This window comes from Drosophila virilis, chromosome 3, assembly GCF_030788295.1.
Source record: "Drosophila virilis strain 15010-1051.87 chromosome 3, Dvir_AGI_RSII-ME, whole genome shotgun sequence".
In the NCBI taxonomy this organism is placed as follows: Eukaryota; Metazoa; Arthropoda; class Insecta; order Diptera; family Drosophilidae; genus Drosophila; species Drosophila virilis.
The window spans coordinates 20832861-20858045 of record NC_091545.1 but is presented as its reverse complement, the minus strand read 5'-3'; the positions used below and the strand labels follow the sequence as shown (position 1 = coordinate 20858045).

Sequence of the window (25185 nt, the reverse complement as noted above, 5' to 3'; positions counted from 1 at the left end):
GGTACTGTGGTCGCTAGTTTAGTCCAAATAACATCAAAATATTATTATTTGCCTTTTTTGGTCTTTTGTTTTATGTGTCGAAACCAAATTTTAATAATGTTAATTTGTAGCGTTTCATGGGATTTGAGATTTATGGCATCTGTCGGTTTCGCTGTAATTATAAGCAAAACTACCTAACACACAAGGTGTGGTATACACGAGCATCCAATCTCTGCCTGTGGTCCACTGATCAGAGCGTTTGCTGATCAAGCGTTAAAAGGCGTTAATTGTTTGGATATGGGGCTTAGTGCAGTCTAAATATGGAAAAGTACAACAGTCAACGAAAGGAAGTGGGCCCTCTTAATTTTGTCGGTTATTGAGATGTTTTGCTAAGGAGCTTAAGTATGAAATATAATAAACTAAAATATCAAATTGATAGGAAAGTAGACTATTATTTTATATATTTTTTTAAGATATGTTCCAAAATTTGTTTGCCTTTAAGAATTGCGATATTCTGCTGCTCATGAAATCAAATCGAATTTTATCAGTTGACAATTTGTCAGCTAAGCAAATGCGCACACTACTTAACAGAAAAGTGTCCGCTACTCCGTTTTCTGTTTGCCCTGTTTGGCCGTTGTCCAATCGCTCAATCAAATTCCTGACTCATTCCCATTGCCTACTAAGCGCTTAAGTATGTCAACTTGAACTCACTTTCTGGCAGCAGAACCGTTGTGTGTGTGTTTTTGTTAATTTCAATGAAAATGACTTAACACTAACCCAATGACCCAATGGACAAGTTCTTTACAAAACTTTACATAGAATTTATATGTCTATCTATGTGTGTGCTTGTGTGTGAGTGTGATTTGGTGTTTTTTGTTGTGCACAGTCGTCTGAGGGTAATTATAACGCTAAATCAGCCAAGCCACGACCATTGTTTAGACGCAAAATCTTAAGATATGCGCACTTAGATAAACTTGCCGTACAATGGCACCGCTAACAACGACAACAACAACAACAACAAGAACAAACAAAACGTGCATTATAATTATTTTCATAATAAACTTGACAGAATTATAGTTTTTAGCAATTAAATATAAACAAGACCCCAACAAAAAACAGAAAAACAAAAAAAAAAAAGAAAAATACTCGCAACAATTATGTGAATAAACCGTCGAAGAGACTAAGACCCGGTAAGACCTGCTTCTCTAAACCCTGCTGCATCAACAAACAAAAAAATAAAATAATCTTAAAAAAATAAATAGAAATTTTTTTTATTTCAAAAATAATCATACTAAATGTGCAAACTGTGATGCTGCTGCCATTTCAAGGCTAAAGTTTAAAGAACATGTTCGTGCGGTTCGCCTGGCTGTCAATATTGACGATGATGAGTCTGTGCTTGATGCCTTGGTTCCAGCTGAAACTGTTGGATCAGTCGTTGTCGTCGTCGTCGCATAATTAATGACTAACATTCGGCCCAGGCGTAGTCAGAGTCAAACTCGCGCTTCATCTAACGTTCAAATTTCTATGTGTGATTGATAACTCCACAAATGATGCGAAACCTGCTACAACTTGTTCGCATTTCGTGTTTTTGTTACCTCTATTTACAACTTTGTGTATACCCTTTCCAACGGGAGTTACGAGTATCGCACATATACCTTTCATTTTACCTTCTATCTATATATTTGAAAGATTTTTTCCAATTATAATACGCATATTCAAAGCTTAAACATCTGTTTGAATGTAAGGGTATTGCGTCTTCGGTCACACGCACACATCTGTTTCAGCTTGTTTTCTTTTTATGTCCGGGGACTGCAGGAGTGGCAGCTGTTTAGAGAATCAATCAGCGAAACGAGTACAGCTAGCAAAAATATTCAAATATTCGGCCAAGTCGGGTTGAGTTGGGGGCAGAAAGCGACAAGTGCATCCATAAGACAAAAGACTTAAATAGGCAACAAACTGGCTTGGTGGGAATCCAATTCATTTGTGTGGTCCTCTTCTTTTTTCATTGTTTTTTTTTTTTTTCTTTTTTTGTTGTTTTTTGGTACATTTTTTCGTTTTAATTAACAGCTTTACAGCGCAACGTTTTCAACGGTGAAACTTTGGGGCGTCCATCTGAACCGCCCATTAACATAAGACGTTCGATTTGCTTGCTAACCTCCCCCCTGCCACTGTGCCTGCCCCTCGCTTTCAATATATGGCCACAATAAATGCACAGTGAAAATTAACACGCTTTTCAGTTCACGCTAAACGTGTGTGCGTATGTGTGTGTCTCTCTCTTCAAATAGACGCATTGGGATCCATTGATCCAGACCGAGACCCACCGCCGCGTTTGTCATATGAAATATGCAAATGCATTCGATCTCAGTTTTGTTTGTCAAATTTATAATATTTTACGGGTGTTAAGTTTATGCGGAAATGCTATAAACGTTTTATGCTTGTGTGAACTAATAATTGCTTATAGATAATTTCCAATGCTCCGTGAAGAGAACTGGTTGAGTCGGCACTCAAATCATTTATTTAGTTCCATTTATTTAAAGCGTACTGCGCATATTTGTCAGATGCTTTGTAAAGTAATTCAAATCTATAATATTTGATTTGGAATGGAATTTTTGTAAATGCTATTAGATGTTCATGGTTAAATCTTCACCATCACAAATATATTTTTTTATAAGTATAATATTAAAAGGATAAGTCAATTGTTGTAGAATATTACAGAATCCACATGTTTATACTATTTTATGAAGATTAAGATGACTTTAGGATGATTTAAACACACTTTTGAATGGGAATGTCGTTAATATCAGGAATCGCTTCTCCTAACCCAAATACATAGCTAAACACAACTCAAAATATTTTTGCCCTGGTTATATTCCTAAACTCCAATCGCCCCTTAAGCCGTAAAAATGGGCAGTCCAGCAATTTCTCATGTTTTCAGCATTATAATTTTGGACACAAATTGCCCCTGGTTGTGCCCTCCTACTTAGCACAATTTTGACACGAACTCGAATCAATTGGCACAATTGCGAAAACTTCCCTTAGAATTTGTACCTTTTGTAATAGTTTGTGATATATTTATGGGATTTTGCGGTTAGGTGACGCCCCTGGTTAACTGTGTTAGCTGTCCTTGCCCTTTGATATTCATAAGGTTGGCTGTCAGGCTGGGATGCTGGAAGAATTGCTGGCATTGTTGGCATTGTTCAGCGCATTTGTCAAGAGTCAAAATATTTATTGAGTTCAACTGGTTTTTGGCCAGTCCAGGATCTGAGTTGAGCTGGGCCCTACCCACAGATGAGACGTGTGCCACAAAAAATTATGCGAATCGCACTGATAAATGGTATGAGCGTAAAATTTTGTCGCTTTTGGCTGATCTAGATAAATGCATTTGAATTTGCATGTTTTATTAAGAAATTTATTAACACACAAACTGGCCCCTGGTCCAAGATCAATTCCAAGTCCAACTCCAGCTTCAGCTTCAGCTCCAGCTCAAGTCCAAATCCAATTCCAAGGCTCGTTCTGGTTGGTATTTCAACCTTTTCATTGTCTCGCTGGCTCGTTTCGTTATAAATTATGCACTTAAGTTGAGGGTGTTTTCATTATGTGGATAAAGTTCGACGCTGGCTCAGCCACAGAGCGCGGAAAGCAAGCGTTTTGGCATTTATATACCCTTGCCACTGTGGGTATTTTAGTTTAATGATGCACTTTGTGAGGATTATTAAAATTTATAGTCTGATAATCCTAGTCTATTTGATAAATCCTTGCAATCATGTCATTTCGAAGTTTTGTTTTGAAGAAGTTTTTAAATTTAATTTTTTTTATTGAAGTTTAACTTGATATAATTCAAGCAATCTGAATACAAATCTGAATGGAAAATCGAATTATTATATGAGAGTACTTACAAAAAATCTCGATACCCACATAACAATAACTGATATTTTGCTTCGGATTATTTTAGCCTCTGTAGCTGTAACTAGCTTTATATTGGATTGTGCAAGGGTATTTAATCTTTGGCACCCTATTTCGTGAACTGTCTGGAGTGTCTGGTCTGTCTGTTCTTCATTTTTCAACGCCTGGGATGGTCCAGGGTCCTCATCTGCGTCGGCCGTCGCCGCCCGCCCGCTGTGCGAGTGACACTGACACTTGAGTAGATGTTTTGCGGTTGATAAAATCAAGAGCAAACAAGGCAATGGCTCTGGCACTGGCACTGGCACTGGAACTGTAAGTGGAACTGGTAGGGGATCTCTGACCACAGCGAGGTCCTTTCGCCGCCGATTTTTTTTTTTTTACTAATGGTGTGACAAATTTTAAACAAGTAATTTCTGCATGTTGTTTATGAGCATCGCATCGCATCGCATCGATCTGTGTGTGCGCTCAACGGGAGAGTAAATTCGAATATTCACGTTCAGCGGATTCAGCAACGAGTTGAAGTTCATAATAAAATTTATGAGCAATGCGACGACTGGGAGAGAAAAAAAAAAAAAACAAACAAACAACTCATTGGGCGTTAATTTCATACGAAATTTACTTCGGCGAGCTACGATTATTGAACTCTGTTTAAAAATCTATAACAACTCATCAGGTTTACGATAGTGGCAAGCTCAGCGTCTGAGAGATGCCTATCGGCTGACAACATAACGCTTCATTATTGTAAATCATAATTCTTGTCTAGAGACCGGCCACAGCGCCGCATGAGGCGCACATTATGTGGATACCCAGACTACCACGTAGCTGTCTGGGCGGACCACCACACTCTAAACTATCAAAAGATATTGTCTGAACGGCGCTGGGCTGACAATGAGTGTGTGGGCCAGTTAACTTTTCTCTTTAGGCATAAATGCAGCCGTTTACTATATATTATATTATGCACTCGCCCTGGCGCTACGAAATTTAATTCCAAATCCAATACAAATTTTCAGCTATTATTCTTTGAGCTCCTCTCTCAGCGCTTCACAGCTGCACAGTTACAGATACACCAGCTACGAGATGCCAATCAGTGAGCCGCTAGCTGCAGCTCGTTACCTCCAAAGTTGTCTCATTTTCATTTTTCTCTACCCTGTAAACAAGAATTCAGCCGAAATGAAAAGGTGGCTTAATGCAGGCTGAATGAGTCAGAATCCAAAAGGAATCACATCAGTCTGTAAAGTCTATCAATTAATGAATACCCGCTGCAGATAAATTTCATATTAAGATTCATGAAAACGTGAGAGTTCTTCAATTTCAATTTTCTGAAGCGCACAGCTGACCAGTGGCAAGTTCCAAGCTCAGTACAGGGTATCCTCTAGTCGTTGTCTGTTGACTAAAGCTTACCTTTTTCAGTTTCAGTTTCGTCTCGACTTCGTCGTCGACATTGACGACTTTGTTGATAATTTTGATTTTATTATGTTAATAAAATGTTATGGTTTAAAATGTTCAACAGTCAGTCAGTTGCTGGATGCGACTGCAGCTGTTGCACGTTGTTGCCAGTCGCAGGTTGCAGGCTGCCAGTTCCATGTTGGTTGCCGCTGGGTTCGCTCTTATGTCGTCTGTGCCTCATAACTCATTAGTGACAATATCTCGCCAAGAGCTCTGTGTGGGTTAACTGATTTCGATAATTTTCAGCTTCGTATTCTTGTGTTCTCTCTCTCTTTCTCGCTCTCGCTCTCTCTGCTCTGCTACCCGGCTCTCGGTTAATTGGATTAAATATCTGGCCAAGCAATTTTGCAGTAGCCTCAAGTCTCGACCTCTCCAATTCCAAGTCCGGCCACATTCAAAATGATTTCGAAATATGCACATTGATTTGAATCGTTACTGTTCTCTGATTCTGGCTCGGTTCTGTTCTCCGATTCTGATCATTAGGTTTTGTCCGCAGTTTTATAGCCTGTTCCATGGCGCTGTGTTCGCTGTCATGTTAATAGCATTCGTAATATGCGTTTTAATTAGTCTGAACGATTTGTGGGGGGTCTGGGAATAAAAACAAAATTCTGAGCTGTTTAATGCTGCAATTTGATTATGCCACTCGCCGGGACATATCTTGTGTTAAGTTCTTGTGCATTAAATAGCATAAATGATCGGATTAAATTGCTCCTATTGCGACGAATGGTTGGGAGAAGGTGCCTTTATTTTGAAATAAATAAAGACACAAAAATATGGAAGGTTTTGGGAATTGAATGCATATCTTGTAAATAATTAAAAAATATGTTTAAATATATATAATATCCTTCATCTCGCTCACCAAATATCTTGAAGAATTTTAATATTATTGGCTTAGCCCACTGAAGTGTCTTAAAATCGAAAACCTCCCACTCGAACTTCAAGGTAAACATCGATTTCGAGCACTGAAAAACACAGAAAAAAAACTAAACTTAAACATAATGCAATTACTTAAAACTGTACCAAGGCCTGGCGCACAGAGCAGCAGCGCGCAAAGCGTTCAGTTCGGTTCAGAAAAAAACAGAACACGCCCACCGAGACGGCGGTTACAGCAAAAGGTCGGACTTGGAGCTTGGAGTTGAATGCGAATCGGTAAGCGCCTGGCTGGATGCTGTATGAGGCTGCTGCAAAAATCTCTCTCTTAATGTAGATCATCTTGCGGCGCTGAGACGCTGAGCCGCCGATCGATTGATGCACATTGCAATTGGGAGCTTGAAGGTGCAGGCTGTGGCAGGGACAAGGACGGGCAACGCAGCGGCCATGTGAAATTCATGAATTGCGGCAAAAAGGCCAAAATTAAGTGTATTTTGCTGCAATAAAAGCAACAACAACAACTGAATGCTTCGCTTTGCACTCGAGCCAAAAAACCACAAAAAAAAGTGGGTGGAATAATGGGCGGCTATGCGAATTTGCTCAGTGCATGATTATAGCGTGGATTACAAAAACAAAAAACCACAATAACAGCAAAAACAGCAAAAAGTGCGCTGAACAACGTACTCCAGTCGGAGGTCTGAGACCCAAACTTGGCCGGTGCCAGCGCGCCTGCGCCTGCCCGTCTGGGTTAGCCACAATATTCAAAGAGGTCGTCGTGTCGCGGTTACATGAGAGATGCTGTCCGAGATCTGAGCCCCATCTGCTCATATATGCTAAGAGAATTATAACACACTGGGGCGCAGTGGAGAATCCCCCCATTGCAATGCCTTATAATTGCTTTGTAACCTTTTGCTGTATATCAGGCACGCACCACCAGGAAAGTTCGCTATAGAGATGAGCATGGGTTATAACTATATTTACTTAAGCATTTCTGCGTATTAGTAAGTGTGTATGTGTTAGTGTGTTTTTTTCTGAAAAGCTCAATGTGTTTTACTTTACCTAACGTGAGTTTGAAAACAGTCAGCATTCATGTGTTTCGTATGTAAAGCTTGAGCTTGTATTGATTTAAGGATTATCTATAGCACTGCAATTTCGTCAATTAAGAGCACGCACGAGGCACGCAATATTCAATCACGATGCCATCGCTAGTTCCCAAGTACCGTGTGCCGCGCTCTCTGTTGTATGTTACGTAGTACAAATTAATTGCTGCTTTACACGCGTTCGCCAGAGAAATCATTCATCTGGCAGAAAACACATGCAAGTACATCGCCGTGCACTGAGAGAAATGTTAGAGCCGAAAGTGTTACACACACAGTCTGTCGGTGCTTATATGCGATGTGCCACAATTTCTTGCCGTGTGCTTTACTATTACAATTTGGCCACAGACGGGCAAACGATCCGAGTGGAGAGTTTGACTGCGACTGCAACTGCTGTCTGATCAAGACATTATCGATATGGTTTACGTAGTCGTAGTCGTAGCCAAGCCAGAGTCAGAGCTAGAGCCAGGCGAAGCTCTCCCAGGAGAGAAATCCAATTAGCTGCGCTTGTGGCGGCGGCAACTGCGCTTAGAGGGAGTCGTTTCTGTTCCGAGACATGCAAAGGACTAGACCCAAATGGGGGGCTGGACTGGATGCTACATGCCGCGGCTTAAGCTTAAAAAATTCAATTGTTGAACTACGCTCTGTGGGCTGGCAGCGGGCTGGACCCCAGAACGTGGACCAGCTCAAAGTAAGAGATTTAATCGCTGCGGCAGCGTCTGAAAGAGCCAAAGCCGCAAAGTAAAAACACCGCCACAGAGTCTCCCGAACCTCTCAGCGACTCTGAGGCGCAAAATTATAATTGCAAATTTTGTGCAACGACACACAACACACACATACACACACATATATACACACTCCTGAATAGTGAGAGTGTGGCGGCATGATAAGCAACCTACAAACCAGCTGATAGGCATAAGGAAAAGTTGCAGTTGAAGGCAGCGTCTGGTCAGCCAAAGAAGTGGCACGCAGCACACCTAATTGCCCGGTGAACGATGTCACATTAATGCCGCCGCTTTGCATTCATTTTGGAGGCATAATGAGTCCTACCAAGCCACAAGCCAGAGGTCAGACTCGGTAAGAGGACTTGGCCGCGATGGGCATGTTTATATCTGGCTGAATAATTGCAATGGCAAGAAGCAGATCGAGTAGTAGACTTATTCTAAAATAAGGCTTTAATCTGCATAAGTTGTCCTTTAAACCATAGGCAATCCTGGTAGCTTAAATTTAAAGAGACTATTATTACTACCATAATTTCCATTAATATGTTAACAACGCATAAACCTAATTCCGGGTGAACGATCGCAATGAGCATAATAATCAGATCGTTCACATCTCGTTCGCATCAGCCATATACACACACACACACACACTCGCACACACACACGCAGAACAAAAGTAACTCGACGACATCTATCAAAGTCAAAATAGAGCGCAGAAATCTCCTGCACAATACAAACAGTCGCATAGCTCCAGCCCCCTTCGGGATAGTTCTACATGCAAATTGGCTAGAGGAATAGAAGGCAGAGGGATCTGCTTTTAGCCAGGCCACATGCACAGATGCCGTCGCATGTGTTGACTTAAGTGCCACACAATTTACTACACTTTTGGCATGACAAACGCATGGCGAACGCATAGAAGTAGCCAAAACGGCAACGGGCTAACAAGAGCAGTCCCAAGGAGCAGCCTGACGATCCATGGGAACGAGCCAAGTTGACGATGCGACGGCCTGCTGCCGCTCAAACTTGTAAAGAATTGCAGCAATTTTCTTCTTGTTAGGCAAACGTCACAAACAAACCGCCCGCAATTGAGAAGAACAAAAAAAAAAGCTTCGAATTGAGAACGACTTTTGTCCCTGTCCCTGTCTTGGTTGTCGCTGTTGTTGTTGCTGTTCTTGCTTTACTCGTAGCCAAGACACATTTCGATCACTGTCACGTTGCCCGCGACACGGTGTCAATATTTTGTGAATTTACGCAGGCTAGAAAACGGACACACACAGAACCGAGAAAGCTATAGACACTGAAATACTCTTTAAGTGCAACCATTTTATAAGATTTAAGAGAAGAACTTTAAAGAAAACGCCTTTACCGAATGATATTAGCTATCTTGAGCGGATTCTAGATTTGCATTCCTTTCTGCACCGTTTCCGTAAACCTTTCACTAAGAGCCCAAGCTTAGGATTATAAAATGGCCGTTAATTAATTTATATTTTCCAGATATTAATTTGTTTCCTTATGGCCTTCGGTATTTTATTCAGTTTCATCAGCACTCTCTGGCTAAATTTTGATTAAGAAATATACATTCTATGCATTTTCTATCCGCCATCATACTTGTACTTCCCACATGGCACAGGGTATTTGAGCAACAAAATATGTGAATGTATACCGCCTGGCTGACATGGCTGTTCTTTATGGGCAGCACTCGGATTCGGTCTGTTCCTAGCCAGGGACATTCGCTTCGGATTGTTGTTTTGCGTGGTTCAAATTTGCATATAATAAGCCGCATCAATAGCGAGACACGTTTCCACTGAGATTCATCTGCCACAGCGCCTTATACAGCGGGCGTGTGAGTGCGGACTGAAAGAGGCAGAGTGAGAGAGAGAACGAGTAAGAGAGAGCGAAAGAGAGAGCTAAAAGGTTGTCGCTGCTGTCGGCCAAGCTTAGGCTAGCTGCAGCCTGTCACCTGTCAATCCTAGCGGACTTCGACTTAAATTTTTTCGATACGTCTCATTTTCATTTGATTTGGCTGGCAGGTCTTCGTTTTGGCCCATTCCAATGCCAAAAACCATTTGGGCCCAAACGCATGCAGCAACGTTTGGCATAATTGAACAGGCAGCAACAACAACGACTGGAAGATGGTAAACCGAAAGAGGCGACCGCACGTTGACCCAATTCATAATCATGCTTAAACGCCGTCTCTGAACTTTCAACTTGCTCTTGGGGCCTGCCGCATAATGCAGATAATCATGTTAATAACAATGGTAATGATGATTAGGCCTCGGACCCTGGACCTCAATGCGAATGCTGCCTCCGCTCCTGCTGCCGCTGCTGCTGCTGATGATGATGGCAGCCTTTCACCGCCACATGAACCTGCCGTTTATGTTGCCGTTGTTGTCCTCGTGTGTCCGCCGCGCTCAGAGCAAACATAATTTTCACAATCAGGCAGAGAATCTCGCTCGCTAGCCAAATCTTTGCCTTCGACTCTTCTTTGACTCTGGCTTTGCCTTTGACTCCGACTCGAAATCTTCTTTTGGCGCTTTCACATGACTCATAACAAGCCAAAAGCATTTTGTGAGCAACGCTTAAAATGCAAAAGCACAGCAGAAGCGCACAAAGCTACAGCTACAAATATCAAAATCGCGTTCGCCCAAAAAAAAAACAAGAAGTGCAAATAATGCAGAGAAGAATCGAATTTTTAATGCTCTTTCAGTTGCAAAGGATCAAAAAAATCGAACAAAACAATATTTTAGACATATATTTTATATATATACCTATACTCATTTACGGATTGCAACTAAAACAAATGTTGCTTAAGTTAATCTGGTTTAATGATACAAATAATAATGTAAAGGAGGTCCTTAAAAAAAATCGGGAATGGCACTGCGACAGGAGCCTAGAGCTCCCTATGTTAACAAGGATCGCTTTTGCCTAAAAAGCTGCATATTATTATTAAATAAAATAAAGCCAGAAAACTTATTGGCTAAGGACATCTTTTAAAAATTATATTTGTTAAATTTAATAGCATATCGGTTATTAAATTCAAACAATTTGTTGCCTTATTCCTCGTCGTTACCAGCTTTGACACATATTCAACAAGCCCAGCACAAAAGTGCATATACCAAAAAAAAAAAACACAAAGCAGAAAAAAAAAAACAGAAAAAATTCTGAATAATTCGTGATCTACAGGCGCAAAAAGAGGGTCACGTTGTTTTGTTGCTGCTGCTGCCGCTGCCGCTGCTGCCTGGTATAAAAGATGAAGATGAAGACGAAGGCGATGACGATGCTGTTGACCGAGGCCGCGCTGTAAGCCACGTATGAGAGTTTTGGCCAAGTTGGTCTCCTCCGTCCAGTTGTGCCTTCTGTCCGATCAAGCGCACGCTGCACTCCAAACACGATTTCAAAATATTTCGCATAAATAAGTTAGTGTAACACACGAGAGAACTGTGCCCAAGTCCAAGACCAAGTCCAGGCCCAACAGCCGAAGCGTTGATCACACGTTCACATTATTTGATGATCGCACGATATGAAAAAAACCAAAAACAACAACAACCACAACAAAAACAACAACAACAACAACAACAACAACTGTTAAGGAAAGCAAAATTCGTAGTAGCTGTTCGCTCAATATTTCCATACACCCCATAGCCACATGATCGTGATAATCCATTATTAATGCCAATCAGCATAGAAAAACAACAACAACAACAACAACAACAGGAACAACAGCAGTAGCTGCTACTTTCTGCAGTAGCTTCCCATAGAGATTATGATCGTGGCGCCCATTTCCTGTGGCAAACCGTACCGCACCACCCAACGGGGGCAACCCACCCGCTACCCGTAGCGTGCATTGACATGAGCAATTCGTAAGTTTGTCGCCTGCCCGAATGCCAGCTCTGCAAGCAGGCAACGCGGCTAAAACCAAATTTGCATGCAACCAAACGCTGCTCACCTGGTGGTCGTCTCTCCACATTCATATTGCGGTTGTTGTTGTTATTGTTGTTGTCATTATGTGGGGTTGCAGTTGCATTTGCAACAGTTGCAACTGTTGCAGGACCTCCCACATGCAGCTCGATTGTTTTGTTGCGGTTACTGCTACCGTTTGCCCAGTTGCTTCATCATTCTCCCCCCGCCCCCACCTGCTGCACCAGCCGTCTTCTCTGCCCAACTTGTCCATTTTTGGTCTCATAATTGTACGAAATTTAGTTCGCATGCCCTTGCGGTCGCCTTTGGTTCCTCTCTGGCAACGCGAAGGCAGTTACGTCTTTTGTTTTCTGTTTTTCTGTTTGTTTTTTTTGCCTTAACGGGCGGAACAATAAATGTTTCGGTCCGGTTCGGCTTGTGTTGTTGCCTGCCACATTTTGGGCATTCAAATGTGGCAGCAACTTTCGCGAAATGAAAACTTCAATTTTTTATCGAGTGCATTGCTCATAATTACCAAAAGCCCAAAAGCAGCCGCTGCTCTTGGCTCTCGGCTCTCAACTCTGACTGTGGATCTGACTCTGACTCCGAGCTGGGCTTCGGTTGTAGCTGTTGTTGCTTTGGGCCCAACTCCTGCACTCGATATTCAATTTTGCATTTTACAACAAATGCGTGCCTTACCATATTTAGTTGGCGTGCAAAAATAAGCCAAGTCTCTTAGCAAACTGTGTGAGCGGCGGCGGGCGTTGGGCACGGGGGAGGGGGAGGGGCAAGCATAGAGGCAGCTCGTGCATTGTGCTTATCATTTACATAGCTTAGCATTTTGATGACCCAGCCATTTGTGCAACACTGTGGCATAGAGCAGGCTGGCTGGTGCCTGCCCCAGCAACAGCAGCAGCAGCAGCAAAAAAATTAATTTCAAATTAAATTTATGGCGCCGCAACGTCAGGCAAGGAAAGCGTCGCCCATGGATGTGAATGTGGTTGTGTGTGAGTGTGTGTGTGTGTGTGTGTGTGTGTGTGTGTGTGTGTGTGTGTGTGTGTGTGTGTGTGTGTGTGTGTGTGTGTGTGTGTGTGTGTGTGTGTGTGTGTGGCAGATGTGAACCGTGTGCAACTGTTGGCCACCGCAGCAGCTTCAAGTGATTTATAACTGTTTGGCGGCAAGCTTACCTACCCCCTCGTAAAAGTTCACCACAGCGAATCAGGGAGTCGGCGAATTGAGTGAGCTGCCCCTGTCGCCTGATGGGGATATGCCACGCATTTGTGACCACTCATCTTGGCGAGCTATAAATGTCCAAATGAGTTGCCAGCAAAACCATCAACCAACCAACCTCAGCCACTGCGCGAAACGACGAGTCCAGCACAGAATGCACAAAATCACTTTGTTGTGGTAGCTGCTCTTAATCGTTTTGGAATTGCTTTATTAATAGAACAATTGTCGGAATTAAAGGCCAGGTCAGGGCACTTGATGGACCTTTTTTTTCTTGTTTTCAATTTTGTCATAAATGTTGCCCCCAAACGTTCAGCTTCAATGGACCAACGACATTGGCCAAATGCAGCGCATATCAGTAGGGTATATTGATTGATGAAGGGCCTTGATAAGATGTCTTCAACGGATCGAAAAGTTTCCCAGGAGACACGACAGATATCGATCTGAAGCGATGTCTTCAACTATTTGACTCTAACTTATCTAATTGAGAGCCACGAGAAGTGGCCTTGTATCATATTCTGGCTACTTAATGAAATATATTTTAGTTCCTTAACTTAAACTCTGAATGAAACGACGTGCAAGGCATAGGAGCTGTCGCCTAGGCAGGGCAAAAATCTCTGTTAACCTGCTCATCTGACAGCTCGATGCTCGCGAGCTTGCAATTCAGCATGACACTTGATGCCTGATGCTTTAAGTGAATAATTGCCAACAACAAAAATAAAAAACAAAATAAAATAAAATAAAATAAATAAAAAACAAGAAGAAGCAAATGAAGAAGCAGTAAAGCAAAGCTTGAACTGATGGCCAGCAATGATGACCGGCCGTTAAAGGCCAACAAAACCAGGCCAGATACAGGCGTAGCCAGCTCCAGATGTGTGGCAAGCAATTAGAATGAAGGGGGCAAGGATGCACATGCAACAGACAACGGACAGACGGCTGCCGCTGAGCTTGCAACATATTTAACACTCCCTTTTGATAACGTAAACTAGAGAAAAAACGCATAGTCGACGCATTGTCGCCGGCTGCTGCATGGTGGTCATTTGCCTCGGGGTGACGATGTTGCAACATGCCTGTTGCCTGTTGCCTGATGCCGCTTAAGTGATTTGTTCAGCGAACTCAGCGCATTTTCCCAAGGGAGTGTGTGGGGTGGAAAGGGGGGCAACTTCATTAATATGTATGCTGGCTGGCTGGCTGGCTGGCGGGTTGGCCTGTTGTCTGCTTGTCTGTGGCAATGTGGCTCTGGCTACGTTTGCAAAGTGCAAACTGTTTAATTGCGGAATAATTGTTTTGCACACATAACCTCGCACCGTTGCAAATGGACCTGGTCAGGCCATAAAAAGCATATTAAGTGCGAATTAATGACCACAAAAGGCTTACCAGGCCGCGCTCACTTCTTGGCCAGGCCTGAACTTAACTCAACTCAATGCGGCAAAAAGCGGAGCACATACACACAGAGAGATTTCGCCATAAGTCGGCCCCTGAAGCTGCAGCTCCTTCACTGGCGATTAAGTCGCCTGCTCCAAGTCCATTCGCCACTTAAGTACAGTCATTTAATTAGTCTTTAGTTTTAATGTATTTGTATTACAATTTATTAGCGCTTACGGCTACTCAACATGAGCCCAGAACGTCGACTTCTGTCATTTAAAAAGTATCTTGAGCGAGTGCCATTATCCAGAAACCTTGAGCTAGTCGGCTCTTCAGTTGACATGGCAACAGCTCTGGTATGTTTGCTCCTTGAAAATTCAATTTACCTTATCTACCTTATAATTCAGAAGATCTTGAAGTGAATCTATTTTAAGTAAACAGACAAAACTTTGGTCTATCCTGAACGTTTTCATTTTAATATGTTATATGTAAGCTTATGCATGAACGTTTATGTCTCCTCTATTCCAGCACAAATGTCCCAAAAGTTTAGCTGCTTTATGTTTCTTTGATATGGTTGGTTTCGTAACTGGCAATAACAAAATGGTCTCAATCTATCGTATCGGTGAGTGCTATAAACATTTTGCTTATCTAAACCGAAAACTACTTTGTAAATATGTATATTTGGGAATTTTTGTTTTTGTTGCAATTGAGACCTGTTGAGATCTGTTTCGGCCAGCCAATAGATCAGGTTTGTTCATTTGCCGCATGCATATTTATTAAATTCACGTTCCGTAGACCATTTGGTTGGAAATCCATTTGTTTAAACGATATCAAGTCAATCGCTGGCTTATTGACTCGTAACAGCTTTTTCTCGAGCGATTCAAAGGCGAGCTTGTTATTTTTTCTATAACAAATTCTTGCATTAATTTCAAATCAATTTTCTTCACAGCTAAAGGCCCTTATCTTTTTGTATATAGAGAGATCCCAAAAAGGCAACAACTGAAAACTGCACCGAAACGAACAAATTTACGTTCGAAGCGTGGCCTAAACAAAGGAACTTCATTGTTTCATCGCGACTGTAAAAGAGATTTATGCGTCCAAGTGAAATCATTTATCATGCTTAATTAAAATTGAAATGTTTAGCTGGCTGACTTCTTCCTCTTCTTCTTCTTCTTCTTTTCGTTTCGGCTGCTCCCAATGGGGGGAACTGTATACAGCCAAGGCAGGAGGGCAGGAGGGCAGTCAGGCAGCTGGCAAGCCTTCTCTAATGCCAACATTTTCTTACATTTGTTTTCTACACCTTTTCATATTATTTGTTGACACATTGTTACACAAAATGCATTTAACCGGTTTTTATATAAACGTATACCAGGAAGATTCTCCGAGCTTCTTTCTACAACTTGTTTCATTGTATTCCCAACACTATCTCTCTCTCTCTTTCTCTATCATATTCACGTATTTAGCGGTGCGTTTCCAATGCAAAGTGGCCGTTTATCTTTTAATTGTAACAGTCTGTGGCATTAATAAATGCACAGCCTCGGGCTGTCATAAATCGTAAGATAATAGTCTGAATATATTAATAATATCTGCAGAGATTTGCATTATAAAAGGATCGTGTATGTGCGTTGCGTCGGTTGCAGCTTCAGCTGTATTTTCTACGATTCCAAAGTCAGTTATATATATATACTAATCTATTTATATATAGCATTTCTTATCACCAGTAGCATCGATTTTCTATTGTTCTATTCAATTCAAAGTCAATTAAGAACTAGTTCTCACCCGGTAACAATTTAAAACCCAAACTATTAGCCCCAATATATCAAAGGTTCACTCTATAGAAAAACTCTGAAAGTGAATCATTTGGAACTTTTTGTGTTGTTATTTTCAAATCAATGCATTCTCTCACTTAGCACCTGTTTCTATAAAACTCAAAGGCGAAAATCAGTCATTAAATCAATTAGCGAAAAATCTATCAATTTGCAATGTAGATCGCACGTCACAGAAATTCACAGAAATTTGTTTTAACATTAGGCTACAGTTAAGCTATTATACATTGAACCCATTTACATTTTAATAAACCTAGCCTGATTGAAAGCGATCGTTGCCATAATAGTTGCACATATTTTGTTGGCTAGTTGCTATTGTTTTTGATACCCTGTACTGGATGAGTAGGGTAACATCTTGCCCATCTCAATGAGCATCGGAACAGTAATTATGATTTAAAGGTTTTCACATATTTTGGCCTATTTATTGTTCTCATAAATTAAGCATAATAATAATGAATATTCAAGAGTATTCAAGAGTTGATTATTTATTAGCTCTTAATATACCTTGCGTGAAATATGCATAATTTGTTATATCAAGTTTAAATTTGAGTGCAGAATATCTCAGAGTCAGGCACTTCTATATCTTTCCTAGTTGTTGTTGCTTTTAACAATTTTTCTTGTTGTATAAGGTGTGTTACAGCCAAGCTTCAGTTAATGCACACACACACACATATGCACACTTATGCACGTGTGTTGTGAATCGACTCACCAAGTTGGCAAGCTAAAGTTCAATGATGTCATTACGACTAATTCACACCTATGTTTGAATTCTGAGTACGCGATTGTTTGTTTATTTATGCATCGATACATATATATTAAAATATATACATATATTTTTTTTTGCCAACTGCGATCGAAATCTAAATAAATTTAGCATTTAATAATAGCGTCATATTTAATCATACAGCAACCCGTTGTGCCTAATAACTTTATTTGTCGAAATAAAATTGTTATAGCAGCAACGCCTAACGAGGGGCTGAATGTCGACCACCCGCTGATATTAAAAATTCTAGTTAATTGATTGCAGCCCAAAATGTATTATTTAATGCTGATTGGTGGCTTGGTAGCTGGCTATAGAAACTGGCAATCAGCTCGGAGCTGGAAGCTGCTAAATAAAATATGAGTTCTACGCAAGTTTGTTGCCTAAGTCTTTTGTTTTGTGGCATCTCAAAGCGAAATGTCAATGAATTCTTTGTATGTCGCTTACAGTTAACTTATGCTAAATCGGCTCAAGCCGAGTAACAACTACAATTCGACGCACCTCCTCCCCCACCCCTGCACCCCACGCAACACATCCACTTCTGTGTTCTTGTTGTCATTGGAAATTAACACCCCGAGACCCAAAAAAAAAAAGAGAAGAAGTTAATTTAAATCAATGCGCAAACTCTTGTTGGGAACCGCTTAACTCGTGCGTTGCTGAAACAAATGCCAATCTATAGGCATGTGAGACTCGTCCGACCCTCTCCACGTTGTTTCACTCCCCACTTGTTTGCGAGGCTCCAAAAAGTGTTAAGTATGCCTTTTATGTTTGGGATCTCTTTGGGTTGTTTGGCTGTTTGCTTAGGCAATCAGTTGTTGATAATTTTTTTTGTTAGTGTCAATTGTTGTTTTGTTGTAGCTTTGTGTTGTGTGCTGCGTTGTGTATTGTGTTGTGTATTGTGTCTGGTGTCTGGTCTGTTGTGTGTGATAATTTAGACAATTCATCGATAAAAGCGCGCAACAAGCGTATCGAATGTGCATATAGCTAAATGGCTTCTAATTTATCCACTTATGCACTGGGTACTAAGTTAGTCATGTAGAGTGTAACGCTCTCAAGGAGACATACAATATATTAACTGTCAATAGAGGTCTGATTTTACTGGATGTGGGAGAGATTCTGCACAAATTCTTTACGAATTATTTCCCATGATCCATCATCGATGGCATACGCGACGACCTCAAGCGGCATTCAATCATTATTCAGCTTTTTTACACCACCCACCAAATAATAGAAGACATCTGCAATAACAACAGCAACAACAAAAACAAACAAACACAATTACGAGCAATGTAAGGCCAATCAAGACAACTTGGTCAATGGCTATAATTGCTAGAAATAGCTCTGGTGTTAATGCTTCGAGACGGGAATTTTCGTTTTCATTTGTGCAACAAACAATAAAAACGTGATTAAAGATGCTATGCAAAGTACTGTATCAATTTGCATGGGTATCATGGGGTATATTCACTGCAGGGCCGCAGAAAATATCGCAGTTGATTTATTTTTATTATTCAGAACTTAGAGATTTATCATTTCCTCTTTGATTCATATTGAAGTAAACATTCAGAACGATATCAAACATTCCCAATTACCTCAATTTCGATTTCTTCTCCACTTTGTATACAGCGTATTTGTCCATCGATCAACTTTCTATCTGGCGACCCGCGTTATTGAGTTGAATCACAAAACTTGCCTTGCGAATCGTTTGGCGCTGCTTTAATGTGGGAAATAAGTCAAGCTATGGCCTCTCTACGCCCAGCCCAAAAAAAAAGAGCTTAGCTCCGGTTGTGCTCGTACTCCGGGGGCGTACTTGTATTCAGATTTAGATACAGTTGACTATTAAAATCGATGTAAGCGAAGTGTGCGCTGTGCATATAATTACAATTACAAAATTTTAAATATTTCTACATGCATTTTTATGCTTCATTTCCTGTGCACAGTCAATGGCCAATGGGCATTGGTCAATGGGAATCAATGGAAAGCTCTTTGCTTTGCATATTAATTTTGGGGCGACAAAGTGCATGGCGGCCATACGAAATGTGCATTTAATTGACAGGCCAAAAGAATCAAAATTAGCATAAACGGACAGCATATTTTATTTATTTCAATACAATATTTTCATTAACAAAACCGTCAAAATATTCTAGTCGAAAGTGTTCGACAAAAGGATACCCTGCAAGCCGGTGACTCGTACTACTGTTTTTTTTAATTATATAGAAATATATTTAACACTATGAATAAATAAACTGTATAAATACATATTCAAGATATATGTATACTTGCTTGACAAATATTAAAGCACATTTCTTTTAGAAAAGAATAATAGGAATATATATTTCTATTGCTTTTGCTAGCTTGTGATAAACATCTTAAATTTAAACAATAAATTGGGTATAGCTTATTATGATGCGGATATATTTTGTATTTGACATCTCAAGAAAATACATTTAGCAAGAAGATTTTCGGCTCTTAATTTTTCGTGATGTAATGATGGAATATTAATGAATCAATACACAACTTCCTGAAAGCTCATTTTACAGGGTATCACGTTTTGTTTTGGGTGTCTTTTTACAGTTACATCAGCCAAAATGTTTTTTTTTTTCTTTCGTTTATTAAGTTTTTCTGTAATGCCGCCCAAAAGCTTTCTTCTGACACATGTCCAACCACTTTTCGACCTGTTCGATCGGCTGGCCCGGTCGGTAAGTTCAATAACTTGGCGTGTGTGTGTGTCTGTCTGTTGCACAGAGTTTGATGAATGCATTTGCCGAACGAACAAGTTTTGCATAATAACCAAAGCCATAAATGATATGTCTAAAAGTTTCTATAGCAGTAAAAATTGTGTGCGTTTGTTCCTGTGCTGCACATCTCAATTATTGGGCTGTCAGCTTGCTTTGAAATTGGCAGATGCAAGCGATGTATCGAAATTTAACATCGACATCGATCGCATGTCAATCGGAGGAGAACTTTATATACACATATATATATATATATATATATATATATATATATATATATATGTATATATATGCGGCATACTGACAGCCGAGCGTAATAATAACGTGACTTTATGAAGTGGTAATGAAGCTATTAGGTTATTGGCTACGTGTGGGCCAGGGGCAGAGGCGGTGTCGGGAGCCGGGAGCGGGGGCTGATGTCTGCTGCCTGAGGTCTGGGGTTGGGCTTGGCTTTGGCCCACAATTTTCAATATTTACGACAGGAAATTGCGCCTTGCATTGAAAATATATTTAAGTTGTATGCTCATCAAGTTTATTCCAAAATAGTTAAAGCGTCCATTTTATTTTATTTTTTGTCTATTGAATTTAAACGTTTTATGGCTTTTGAATTATGTTACTAGTCGTTGGGAAGTGATGGATTTATGCGAGTGCGTGCAGAACCGAAGCTAAAACCCTTGGAAAGCTGTAAAAATTATATAGTTATATAGTTTATGCCGTAAGCGGAAACCAAGAGTCTTTATAACATGTTCAATACATTTATCAGTTTAATAGGATTTCCCTATGATTCAAAATTGCAGCATAACTAAATGGCAATATTTGAATAACATTTTGTTTGGGAAGAACAAGGGAAGCACAAGTATTGATGGAAAGTGTTCTTTTACATATCTGTTAGAAGTTTACAAGAATTGGGAAATTCAGAAATTTATCGTTTTTCTTTTCTCGCTCTGTTAGTTAGGCACACAATCAACAACATTCCAATTGATTATTCCGGCTTCCAATAAACCGCTGCACTCATCAATTGACTAGTAGTTTATTGTTTGCATAAATCCTATTAAAATAGTTGTGGTTTTTCACCCGATCTGTGTGAATGTACAACAAGATCAGATAAGGGACACACATGCGAGCGTGTATGATTAGTTTTTCTATTGAACACTCAGCAAATATCTCTCCAACTAATTGACGGAAGTATCGAACGTAATAACCTAATCATTGTGAATGGTAATCAGAGGCAATGACATCAGGGCGTGTCCCTGGCGAAAAATGAGTGTGCAAATATACTTAGATTCTTGTGGGGTATAGATGGGTTTTGGGGGGAAGTTGGCCAGTCGGGCCTGATACTTTTGAAGTTTAGCACAGCGTAAGATTGAACAGTTATGTCAGCAACTGCAGCTGAAACACTTGTTTGGATTGCCACTACCTTGAGGAACCGAATGGCGAGTCTCAGAGGAAGATATCTATGTTTGAATAGAGCCAGCCGAATGACCAACACTTTTTAATGATCATCTTCGGCTGTGTGAGGATTACGGGCAGCCGTATTTGTTCACCATTAGTATTTGTTATTATTGTTATTACTATGTATTTGAATTGCTCAAGAAGTAAGCTGCGACCAAAGTGGCTCAAAGTGGCCCAAAGAGCCCCGAAGTGGCGGCCACCGCAGCTGCACAGAAATTAGCCAAACTCTAACTGGCAGACAAATGCATTTGGTTCTAGACAACGAGCGAGCGAGCGACTGACGGCATGCCTCTTGGCCAAGTTAAAAGAAAGCCGCACCAGCTCTGGGTGTTTGCCCACTCGCCTTAGAGACTCAGCCAATGTGTAGAGGCAGGGCAGAGAAGTGTACTGAAGTGAAGAGTTGGAAATGGCCTGAGGAGAGGAGCGTACGCGTCATTGTTGTTTACACAATTATTAGGACAACAAGCCGCCGATCGCCGGCAATCTTTGGTTGTTGGTTGTTTGGTTGTTGGCTGTTGGCTGTTGGTTGTCGGTTTTGCCGCCTGCCGCTTGCCGCTTGTGTTTACACTCAGCGCTGCTGCTCCTCTGGCTAAATAGCGGACAGCAATGCCTTTGATTTGAGAGAGACCACACAATCGCTGTACCAAAACCGAAACCAGATCCGGGCCCTGTCCAAGATAACTGTGCGATTGGGCTGCCAATTACGAGTACGGCTTGTTATTGTGCTGTCACGTAATGAGACAGCAATTTAGCACCTGCATAGCCATACCTAGTCGCTGTGCTGTGCCTGATCCTGATTTTGATCCTGTTTATTCAATTGATGAAAGAATAACAGTAGTCGGTCAATTGATTTATTTTGCCCACAAATGTTGCCCAATGTGTTTGACCAATGTGGTCCGCATCGCAGTTACTTGAATCACGACAAATCCGAAAACTCTCCTGACTAATTGTGCATGCTAATGCATGCAATTGTGTCATAGAGTCCTGTGTACCTGTGGAGTCAACGGTACAGAACGGCAGTTTAGGGGCCAATCCCTCCCTCTCTCTCACAGTCCCTCCCTCTTCAGTCTCTCGCTGTCTCTTTTTCCCTCTGTACGTGAAGATCAGAGTCAGAGCTCACAGTCGCAGCAAATAATCAGAAAAATTTATAAATTATTTAACATTGGTTTGTGTGGAGCTCTTTGCACACGTAGCTGGCGACGGTGGTGCACCCGCCAAGTCAGAGGTGGATGCCCAGCAACGGGCAACTGGAACATGACCGATATTGTGCGGCAAACAGTTATACGAGTTATATGTATATTTATACTCCTCTATATGTACGTATATCCAGTGACGACCGTTCAGCATCATCGATTAATGCCAATGCACATTTAATGCACATATTTGCCGATTTTTCTCTGTGCTTTTTATTTTGTATTTTCTGCTTTTTTCATATCGTGACGTACGTGCCGCAGTTTCACAGTCCGCAGTCCAGAGGCACAGATCCAGGCCTCGTTCTCTGCCTGCCGTTGTGCCTCTGTTGTGATGTCATGTCACAAGGTGATATAACATGGCTGCAGTTATTAAACAAGGGTATTTCGTACACCATGTCAATTCGAATTTCTAATGCTCTTACTTGTGTGCTATATGAATATTGCTATATTGCAATTGTGCTATATGAATAAAAACAAGTTTAATTCGAGATCAAAATAGCTCCAGGGTAAAGTATGCTGGCCTTCTAACTTACATGCGTAGCTTAATAGCCTAAATTGTATTGCACTCACATAATAATCATTAACATAATAATAATATTAATAAACTATTGAATTACGGAGATATTTGAAATAATTTTATCAAATAAAAAGTTTAATGAAGCTAAATCAATTATATATTGATCGAATAAAACGCTAATTCGGTGTGAGTCATATATAAATTCTATATAATAATATTTTTCCGCTTATTGTCCTGTCATGTCATGTTTTCTTACTTTTAAATTTAAAAATATAATATTCAATCAATCATAATTGTTGGATGTATTTTGTAATACATACTAATACATATATCCTATCATATTTTTACAACCTAATCTGATGAACTTAAAAGCATTTCTTGAGAGTATAAAAGAGTGATTACCTATGAAGTGATAGCTAAATAGTTGAATATCAAATCTAGGCCTAGGGCCGCATTCAGAGCATTTGTCGGTTAAAATTCTAAATGCCGATACGGCTAAAAAGAAAACCAATCCAAACTCAAGTTGTAGACGACGTTCATTCATTTATGGCTAAGTCACGTTGGAATAATTTGTTTTATGTTAATGCTGAGCATGGCGCATTGTAAGCAGTTTGCAGCCTCAGCTTCGGCTTGAGTGCCGCCTTCCTATGCAATTCTCAAAATACATGCAATGCAATTGCTACTTTTTCTTTTGCTCGACTCAGCTGTGTGTGCCCCTCAATGAATTGGAATTTAATTTGAGTATTTTGCGCAAAATTTCCAAAAGCGACAAAGACGACGACGACGACGACGACAACATCGTGGACAATTGATGCCCGGGCTCCCCCGCGCGTAAAATGTCAGGTGCAGTTGTTGTTGCTGCTGTTGCATTTGCTGTAGCTATAGATAGAAAGATATTGTGTCTGTGCATGTGCAACTGTGGCTGCAAATGTGGCCCGCACGCAACAATTTGCTACTGGAATTCCTTAAAAACATTGCCAACCCATTGAATGTGCTTGCATGTAAATGGAATCAGCAACTGCTTAATCGTGATTCGGTAGTCGGTGGTCGGTACTCGATACTGCTCAGTTGTTACTAGAGATTCGGCATTTGACTCCTTATGTTTGTTACTCCCAGCTCAGCTGAGCGAAAGCATAGTAATAATAATCAACAGCTAAGCGATCCATAATAACTTCATTAGATCTATGGCAGCTACTCATTTGGTGAACTCTGGCAAGAATCATTAAAAGAGAATTGAGAGCCCACATAATACCCATAAGACGCTCCTAAGCTGTCTAGGTGGCCCCAGCAGTTACTTCCGTTGACGCCCACACCTTGTGTTCTCTGGTCTACCTACTTATATATATAAGAGGATTATCCGACTTTAATGTCAGATGATGTGTGACGTGACCATTCCGACGCCGGCGGCAAGTGCTAAAAGTTCGGAGCAAAGATGACTAAAAGATATATTTAATTCCGGCGGAAATACACATACAATTGAAGAGCGGGACAGACACCACACACACGCACACACTTTTTTGGCATTTTGTTAAACTCATAATTAGGGTTCAGAATTCGCACGCTCAATTTCAAATTGAAAATTGTAGCAAAATTTTCAAAAGTAAGACATCAATTATGTAGCGCCTAGAAAATCGAAGCAGGTAACGCAACAACCTGCTCTCGCTCTCACTTGGGTGTGTGCGCGTGTGTGTGGCCTTTTGAGTGACCTCTGACAAATGTGTCCATGATGGATGGATGGCCGTCGAGTTGTTCGTCCATCGGCTGATTCGGTTTCGCCAAGCGCCAGTTGTGATTAATTGGCGAACCAAATTTTGGGTACAGGGAACACAATAGAAATGTGTGGGAGAGAATTAAAATAGATTGTTAAAGGCAAGCAGAAGTCGCAAAAGAAGCTGCCGCAGATGTTCGGAATGGTAAGCATATGAGTTCTATTGATTTAAGCTGTACATTTCGTAAATAAACAGTCATTCAGGGGAAAACCAATTATCTAGAGTTTGATCTGAAAGGGGAAAGTCCGACTCATATCCGAAATCACAATTTTGCTTAAAATAAATATTTAATACTAGAATCTTTACACAAAAGACTAAAACATAATGTTTTGGGGAAAGACTCGTATATTTTAAGTTTTATAATTTTAAACTGAGTAGATAGTTGGAAGATGTTTTCTTATTGGTTATTTGATGACTTTAACTTTAATTT

At 40.6% G+C, this 25185-nt stretch overlaps 1 protein-coding gene across 1 annotated transcript in view; it reads left to right on the top strand.

The window, feature by feature from the left end:
• LOC6624448 (uncharacterized) overlaps nt 1-25185 on the top strand; it is a 169918-nt gene that overhangs the window by 94495 nt on the left and 50238 nt on the right. The window contains exon 4 of the mRNA XM_032434522.2: nt 15035-15128. The gene's annotated coding sequence lies outside the window, so the exon portion shown is untranslated. The remainder of the gene's footprint in view (nt 1-15034; nt 15129-25185) is intronic.